Source organism: Akebia trifoliata, chromosome 3 (assembly GCF_017979445.1).
Source record: "Akebia trifoliata isolate Shusen 1 chromosome 3, ASM1797944v1, whole genome shotgun sequence".
Lineage (NCBI taxonomy): Eukaryota > Viridiplantae > Streptophyta > Magnoliopsida > Ranunculales > Lardizabalaceae > Akebia > Akebia trifoliata.
In genome coordinates, this window is record NC_141377.1 from 16198349 (window position 1) to 16207536 (window position 9188).

Here is a 9188-nt window from a genome sequence, read left to right on the forward strand (position 1 = left end):
TTTGATAACACCTATTGGGGCAAAAATCAGGGTCCACCTAACCCAGGAATCAAAGGCGTCCATGATTAACATAGTCAACCATTATACAATAAATTCATCGCAAAACTCGCAGTTGTCACTCAGATTGGTCAACCTCACCTTCCATCCCATTCATCAAAATACTGCTACCCAACCACCTTTGGTTATACCTTACGGATCATCGAACCATCAAAATTCGACCCAACCTCCCCTTGTTATACCGTACACACTGCCAACTCCTCAAGGATCAACCCAACCTCCCCTTCATATACCATACACCTTATCCTCACATCCACCACTCATCATTCCATACAATCCTCATGTAAGTCCTTCCACCATCACTACGTCCAAATCATCACCACCACCTCTCATTCTCAATGTAAAACCTGATCCAGCTCCCATAACCATTCGCTCACCTAAACCATTCCCCTATAACTCTGACCAGACAGTTCCTTGGAGTTACGAGACCACCGTCATCACAACCACAGGGGTTGAAACCATAAAGAAAGCAATGGTGGCTGATATAGGCCGTATAACAAGGGCAGGAAAGTGCCAGAAATTATCAAAAAATGGTTTGAACATCAGGGAAGAAACAAAAGAGGTGACAGACGAAGAAAAAAGAAAAGCAAAGGAAAAGGGTAAATTATATAAGGATGATAAGATAGAAGAGAAGGCGAAAGTAACAGACAAAGAGGCTGTAGACTTCATTAAACTCGTTCGAAAGAGTGAGCATAATATTATGGACCAGCTAAACAAACAGCCAGCTCAAATCAGTATTTTGGGCCTAATACAGAAATCAGAGGAACACCAAGAGGCATTGCTGAGAGTTTTGGGGAAATCACATGTACCTGTAACTACCTCGCCCGTGCAACTAGAACAAACAGTTGGCCAAATAATGGTTCCTAATCCCATCATATTTACTGAAAGCAAATTTGTACCAGAAGGACGAGGGCACGTAGAACCGTTAAACATCATGGTCATGTGCAAGGGCATGATGATTGCCAGGGTGCTGATTGATAATGGTTCAGCACTTAATGTCTGTCCGCTTGAAACCTTCTGAAAACTCAATACTGACTGGTCGCATGTCAAGCCCAGCAACAAGGTTGTTCGAGGTTTTATAGCTCAAGAGGGGATTCTTTGAGAGAAGTGGACCTACCGATTACGATAGGTCCTTGCATCTTTGAAGTAACGTTTGAAGTCATGGAGATACCGACAACCTTTAACTTGCTACTGGGCAGACCATGGATCCATATAGCAGGGGCTGTACCTTCTTCTCTACACCAGAGAGTCAAATTCATTATGGGGCAGAGAATGATATCGGTGCTAGCAAAAAATCTCATCCTAGCTGGGAGAGCTCCAGATGTGCCATTTATCTATATCGAAATGACGAAGGACATGGTACTCTATCATTCATATCAATTTGTTGCTGTCAACCACGTGGAAAAAGGGAAGGAAAAAGTAAAGGCAGAACTATCACGGACAAATCTAATGATTAGCCGGGTCTTGAAAAGAGCAGGTTATCGACCCAGACAGGGGTTGGGACTAGGAAGAAGAGGGAAAGCTACGCCAATTGAAGTAAAAAAGTACATTCTTTATTTCGATCTGGGGTTTCGGCCCACAGAAAAGGATATAGCAGAAATGAACGACAAGAAGAAAGAACTGCAATTAGCGAGAAGGCAAAATCAGGAACCGAATGTTTGGAATCTTGGCAAGGTCTCTCACATCAGCGTTAGCTTCCCAAAATCTCAAACTAGGCCTGACAGTTTATCAGAACCGCTGCCAACCAGATCGGTAAAAAGGTCAAAAACGATAAATTTCAAACCTGTGCACATTCATGAAAACTCAGTTGTTGAGTCCCAACCATCCTTTATAGAAGGCATTAATATTTTATTCAATGGGGATTCCAACGAATGTCTATCAAAGACTACCCAAGAGCCTGCAAAAGTGGAAATCACCACAAGCCAAGAGAAAGAATCACCCTTTCCCACTGGAATTGATTGGGCATCAGTCGTCATCCCACCAAGCTTGGGAGGGACTATGCCTCAACCTGACAACAACAATCAATCGGAGATTATGGTCATCTCCGAACCATCGATCAAATCACCCAACAAATCACTCTCCCATCTCATCCGCCCCCTTAAAGAAGGGGAGATATTGAATAATTGGGAGGAATTCCCATTGACCCTTGAGACTGTTGAAGCCTCCAAAAATAATGTCATTAGTCGAATCTAGTTTGCCCAAGGATCATAACGAGCCCTCGTCCTTGGGTAAAGACTGTTCTGAGGGCTCCCTATCTTTATTAACGAATTTGCATGATTGTTCTTCTTATTTCAAGTATCCAAAAAATTACAAAAAAACAAATATTTCTTAAAAATCAAAAAAATCAAAAACCTCTCAAAAATCAAAAAGTTTTTTAAATTGCAAAAAAATAGATATTTTTCAAAAATAAAAAAAAAGTTTTCAAGGGATCTGTCTCAATCAAATGAGTACCCAAATAAAACAAAATTTGAAAGGGATGAGTAAGATTTCGATTTTGAACTTGAACTCGACTTCGACCTCATGGGGATCGAAGAAGAATCTGAGGATGAAATGGAGTACCCACCTAAAGAAATCAAAGACTTGGTAGAACGTCACGAAAAAGGTGTTTAGCCAAACATTGAGGATACATACTCAACCAATCTTGGTACCAAAGAAGACCCACGAATAGTCAAGATCGAAGCCTTATTGACGTCGCAACAGAAGGAAGAAATGGTCGAATTCTTACGGAAGTATCAGGATGTCCTCGCATGGTCGTACAGGGATATGCCTGGGTTAAACACAGATCTGGTCGTCCACAAACTACCCATTGCTTCTAGAAGTAAGCCAATCAAGCAAAAATTGAGAAGACTAAAGTCATAATGGACCCTCAAGGTCAAAGATGAGGTCATGAAATGGTTTGAAGCAGGATTCCTGGTAGTCTCTACCTACCCGGAGTGGTTAGCCAACGATGTCCCAGTACCCAAGAAAGACGAAAAAGTACGCATGTGTGTTGACTATCGAGACTTGAACAAGGCCAGTCCTAAGGATGATTTTCCACTACCACACATCGACACTCTAGTCGATAGTACAGCGGTGCATGGCATGTTCTCGTTCAAGGATGGCTTCTCCGGCTATAACCAGATAAAAATGGCAGAAGAAGACCAGGAAAAGACTGCATTCATCACACCATAGGGTACTTTCCACTACAAAGTAATGCCATTTGGGTTAAAAAATGCAGGGGTGACCTACCAATGGGCAATGATCGCATTATTCCACGATATGATCCATAAGGAAATGGAGGTCTACGTAGATGACATGATCGCTAAATCTGGCATAGAAGAAGACCATCTGGTGAATTTAAAGAAGTTGTTTGACAGGCTGAGGAAGTACAGTTTGAGACTAAATCCGATAAAATACGTATTCGGGGCAACATCGGGCAAGCTACTGGGGTTCATCGTCAGCAGAAGGGGCATCGAGATAGATCCTGTGAAAACTAAGTATATCCTTGAGATTAAAGCACCTGTTTCAGAGAGAGATGTTCGGGCATTTCTGGGGAGAATACAATACATTAGCCATTTCATTGCTCAGCTCACTCCCATCTGTGAACCATTCTTCAAGCTACTCAGGAAGGATACGCCGAAGAAGTGGAACAAGAACTGTCAGGAAGCATTCGACAAGATCAAACAATATATGCTCAATCCACCAGTCTTAGTCCCTCCTACTCCAAGGCGACCTCTACTGATGTATATCTCGGTACAAGAAACGTCAATGGGGTGTGTGCTAGGGCAACACTATGCATCAAGAAGGAAAGAATAGGCCATCTATTATCTCAGCAAGAAATTTACCGAGTATAAGGCAAAATATTTGACACTTGAGAAGACTTGATGTGCATTAGTCTGGACATCTCAAGGACTACGTCATTATTTACTCAGTTATTCGACCATGCTCATTGTTAGGATGGACCCCCTGAAGTACCTATTCGAAAAACCAACACTAACGGGTCGTACAACGAAGTGGCAATTATAATTATCTGAGTTCGACATCACCTATGTCACTCAGAAGGCCATCAAAGGGCAAGTCATTGCAGACCACCTCGCCGAACACCCGTTGCTTGACTATGAGCTGTTAAAGATGAACTTCCTGGATGAAGCCATACTATTTACTGAGATTGAAAACGATGATGATGATGAAAACCAGGTTGGAAAATGTACTTCGACGGAACAGCTAATCAGAAGGGAAACGGAATAGGGGCAGTCTTAATCAAACCCGATGGGTCTCACGCGCCAATTGCAATCAGAATGAAATTCTAATGTTCTAACAACGAGGCTGAATACGAAGCATGCATAGCGGGGTTGAAAGCAACACTGGACCTTGAGGTAGATAAGATCGACGTTTTCGGAGATTCCATCTTAGTAGTCTATCAAACGACTGGAGAATGGAAGACTCGGGAACAGAGGCTGGTCCCTTACCATGAGTATCTAGAGAAACTAAGCTCACGCTTTGACAGGATCTCATTCATATACATGCCAAGAGCTAAGAATCAGTTCACAGATGCACTAGCTACGCTTGCTTCCATGATTAGTATTTCAGAAGATCTGATCATCGACCCAATTGAGATTGGAATTCAAGATGAGCCAGCTTACTGTCTTCCCGTCGAAGTAGAAGAATCTGAAGAAAAGCCTTGGTACTCAGACATCAGGACATATCTCGAGGATCGAACCCTTCCTTCAGATGCAACGTCAAATTATCGCAGAACCATTTAAAAATGAGCATGGCAATTCATTTTAAGCAATGGTATTATGTACAAGAAGTCGCACCACGAGATCTTGCTCCGATGCATGGCAGAAGCAAAAGCAAAACGATTAATCGAGACTGTACATGGTGGAGTCTATGGACCTCACATGAATGGTCATATGCTAGTAAAGAAGATTATGTGAATGGGATATTACTGGACAACAATGGAAAATGACTGCTATCAGCATGTTCTCAAATGCCATTTGTGCCAGATCTATGCCAACAAGATCAATGCTCCACCTTCAGAGCTACATAATATGACCACTCCTTGGCCCTTCTCACTCTGAGGAATGGACGTCATCGGGCCAATCTCACCTAAAGCTGCAAATGGGCATCGTTTCATTTTAGTTGCTATCGACTATTTCACTAAATGGGTAGAGGCGGCGTCCTATGCTAATATCACGAAAAGTAACGTCCTGAAGTTTGTCAAGAACAACATCATCTGCTGGTATGGACTTCCGAGCGGATTAGTAACTGAAAATGCCAAGAACTTCAAGAACAAAGATATGAGTAAGATGTGCGAAGATTTCTAGATCACTCATCACAACTTTGTACCCTACAGACCTAAAATGAACGGAGCAGTCGATGCAGCCAACAAGAATATCAAGAAAATAATTGAGAAAATGGTAGTTACATACAAGGATTGGCACGACATGTTGCCTTTTGCACTCCACGCCTATCAAACCTCGTTCAGAACTTCGATTGGGGCAACTTCATATTCATTGGTCTATGGAATGGAAGGAATCTTACCTGTAGAAGTTGAGATCCATTCCCTCCGCATCTTAAAAGAAGTAGAGTTAGATGAAGCTTAATGGGTTCAAGCTTGGTTCGATCAATTAAATATAATCGAAGAGAAATGCCTTGCAGCCATTTGCCATGGACAAATCTATCAACGACGAATAGCTCGAGCCTACAACAAAAAAGTCAAGCCTAGAGATTTCTCACCAGGAGACCTTCTTTTGAAGAAGATTTTGCCAATCCAAGAAGACACCAGGGGAAAGTTTCGACCAAACTATAAGGGACCATTCATCGTACAGAAGGTAATGATAGGAGGAGCTTTGATACTTACAGAGATAGATGGACAAGTCTTCCCGCAACCGATCAATGTCAACACTGTCAAGAAATACTACGCCTAAGAACTGATCCTGAGATGACGAAAGGCCATCCTTGAGGATAAACTGTGAACGGCTAAAAACAATTAGAAAATTAAATCAAAAACATCAAAATACTCCTGGCCCACATTAGGATAAACTGTGAACGGCTAAAACTAAAAAAAAATCAAAAAAAGTCAAAAACTCGGACACTTGATTTGAGCTCGACCCAAATCTCCAGCCTAAACAAGTTCGAGAGACGTTGGGAGAAGACATAGATCACCTTTTCGAAGCAAAAATAAATGAACCCCATGTCTAATCCATTCTAGATAATACCCAAACCTTAACATTTTTGTATCCTTCCACTACCATTAGCCTAAGCCAACGTTTCATCCCAACAAAAGTCTTTTTTTATCAGGGAATGTTCTAAAGCAACACAATGACAATGGCAACACCAATGATCTTACAACTTGGTCTGGACATCAAAGTCTTATTAGTCGTTGGAAGACTTGATAGGGGAATCCAGGTCGGATATTCGAAAAAAAAGAGTACTTGAAGTGTAGAGTAACCGATTTCGCGGCTCAACTTGAGTAGTCGAACTACTAATAGTCGTCAGCAAACTCGAGAGGGGAATCTAGATTTGTTACTCAAGAAAGAGTGCCACTACAAAAGTAGAGTCTCCGATCTCGCGGCTCAACTTGAGTCACCAAGCCACAGAGACACAGAAACTCCGAGCAGAATTGTAATGAAAAATCTAAAAATTCAAGCATAATCTGAAAGGGCATAGTGACAACCCGAAAGGGCACTATGAGTAAAAAATTCAGACTATGGCAAGATCAAAGCCACTAGCACGATGAAAATCCCAAAAAGGATGTCAATGCACAAAAATGTGGAAATCGGGTCTGGTGAAAATCGTAATTAGCACCAGGGGAAATAAAGGCAAACAAAAAAAAAACTAAAAACACAACAACAAAAAAAACAAAACAAAACAAAAAATAAAAAATAAAAAAAACAAAAGAACTCCTGACCCGCAAGAGTATAAACTGTGAACGACGAAATCCTTCCAAGAAAACCCATGTCCCGAGCAGATAACAATCCTCCAAATACCAAGGCATTGGGGATGACTCTAAAGGAACCAAAAAAACAATTGACGTTTGTATCCCCTGTTTGGCAAAAGCACCAAAACCACCACAACTAAAGATTTTACAAACTCTGAATTTATCGTACTCATTTGATAAAGACATTTCCTTAGGTTTCAAAAAATTACTATTTTAGCCAATGATGACAAATCTAGGACTCATTCAACAAAACTTCGTGTTTTAAGGAACAATAGGTATACCTAAGGCCAAGTAAGTACAAAACCTATTTTCTTTGCATTAATTTTTTAACATTTTGCATACATTCAGATAATGAAAAGAAAATCCAAAAAAGAGTGAATACAACGCAGTCAATCAAACTTCATGATGAGAAATAAAAAATGAGTCAAGGCGTTCTTCCAAAGCATGGATCCGGGCAGCCTGGTTCATCATCACGACTCACCAAATATGCTACAAAGTCCTCAAAATAAGGATACTGGGCAAAGAGATCCCTCAACTCAGCAACTTCAGCTCAAAGCCTAACCACTTCGCCATTATCACTAGATTCAGACTGGGCAAAGGCAGATGTCAGTGGAGCAATCTCCTTCTGGATCTTCTTCTCGGATTTAAGCAAAATAATTTGAATTCGACGATGATCAGTCTGAGACTCCTCCACTCGATCTCGATAATCAAAGAAGGATGAAGCACCAAGGCGTGCTCGGGGTACTATCGATACCGAAGGTCTCCCAGAGACGAGTTTTCAAATCCAATACAAATATGCCGGGAATAAATATGCTGCAAAGATGGGTCGACTCAGAAACTCAACTCGACCCCATTCTTTTACAAGTCAACTCAAAAGTACGGTTGACAATGGACCAACCAACTAATTGAAATTCTCGAGGATGAGCACACCCTGGTCATAACCAAATTGACGAAGAACCCGAAGTGGTACATTATGAGTTGTCGCGTGAAGACCAATCAAAATAAGAAAACGGGCACCATCAAATGCAATCACGAGAAATCCTCGAGGTTGGAAAGCACCAACCCATCTCACTTCTTCATCGTCGAGGTTGCCAATAAAAGAATATCACTCCTCTTTGTTGCCCGAGACGAATGGAGCAACTCGTCTCGACATCATAAATATGAGATCAGCATTAACATAAAATGGACGATTAACGACTTCAGTTGAAGCCAGATGATCCATAAACCAAAGTTACAATAACAGGAGCATTCTAAAATTTGAAAACTAGTAAATTCAAGTTTAAATTTAAAAACTAAGCTAAAGCTTGGAATTTACCTGCAGGAGTGGGGCACATCCTTGGAAAATTCGATCACGACCGGAAGAACAAGCCGTGAGAGATTGGAACATCTCGCTCAAAAGCATCGGTGCCAGCCGGTGTCCCTCCCGGACTTACTGAATCATGTGAATTAGAGAAAGGTCTATGATGTCGCCGCCACACGAAAATAGAAGTTGCCTCACTACTAGTCAAGTGAGAGCATTAAAGTGGATCAATGGCTTCGAGGGATCCGTGAGGCGTTCAATTGTCTTTAAAACCGATCCACCGTCCGGAATCTTAAAAAACTTATGGCTTATCCCCAAGAAGTCGGAAGCCTCACCTTGATATCCATTACGAAATGGTGGAATCACAACTGGGCCCGATATCTCAAGCTCTAACAACACTTCAAACTCCTCAATAGTGGGAGTCATTTCGTGCTCCCGAAATCGAAAGAGATTAAGCTCGGGGATCCAATACTCCAACATGGCCTCAATCAAGCTCCATTGCAACGGAACCTTGGGCAATCAAAGAGTGAACCCCAACTTATTCAAACACCATTGAGTTCTATCATCGTTATCCATACCATCTATCCAACTACTCAAGAAAGGATCGACAAGGGCATACCTTTTTAAGTTGGGAAGAGTAGAGAGCACCTCCATGGAGTTTGAAAAGAAGCTTTGAGGAAGAAGGAGAGCAAAATCGGCCCAAAAGTCAAAAAGGGAAGTGAAAAACCGTGAAAAGTAAAATGTTAGGGCAAAATGAAGTTGAAACAGGCTTAAATGAAGGGTAAATCGTGTTGGTCCATGTTTTAAACACGGATGAAGGCAAAATTGATCAATCTGTACTCAGAGTACAGATAAAATGAATAAAAGCTTATCCGTGTTTCACACACGGATGAAGACAAGTGTAACCCA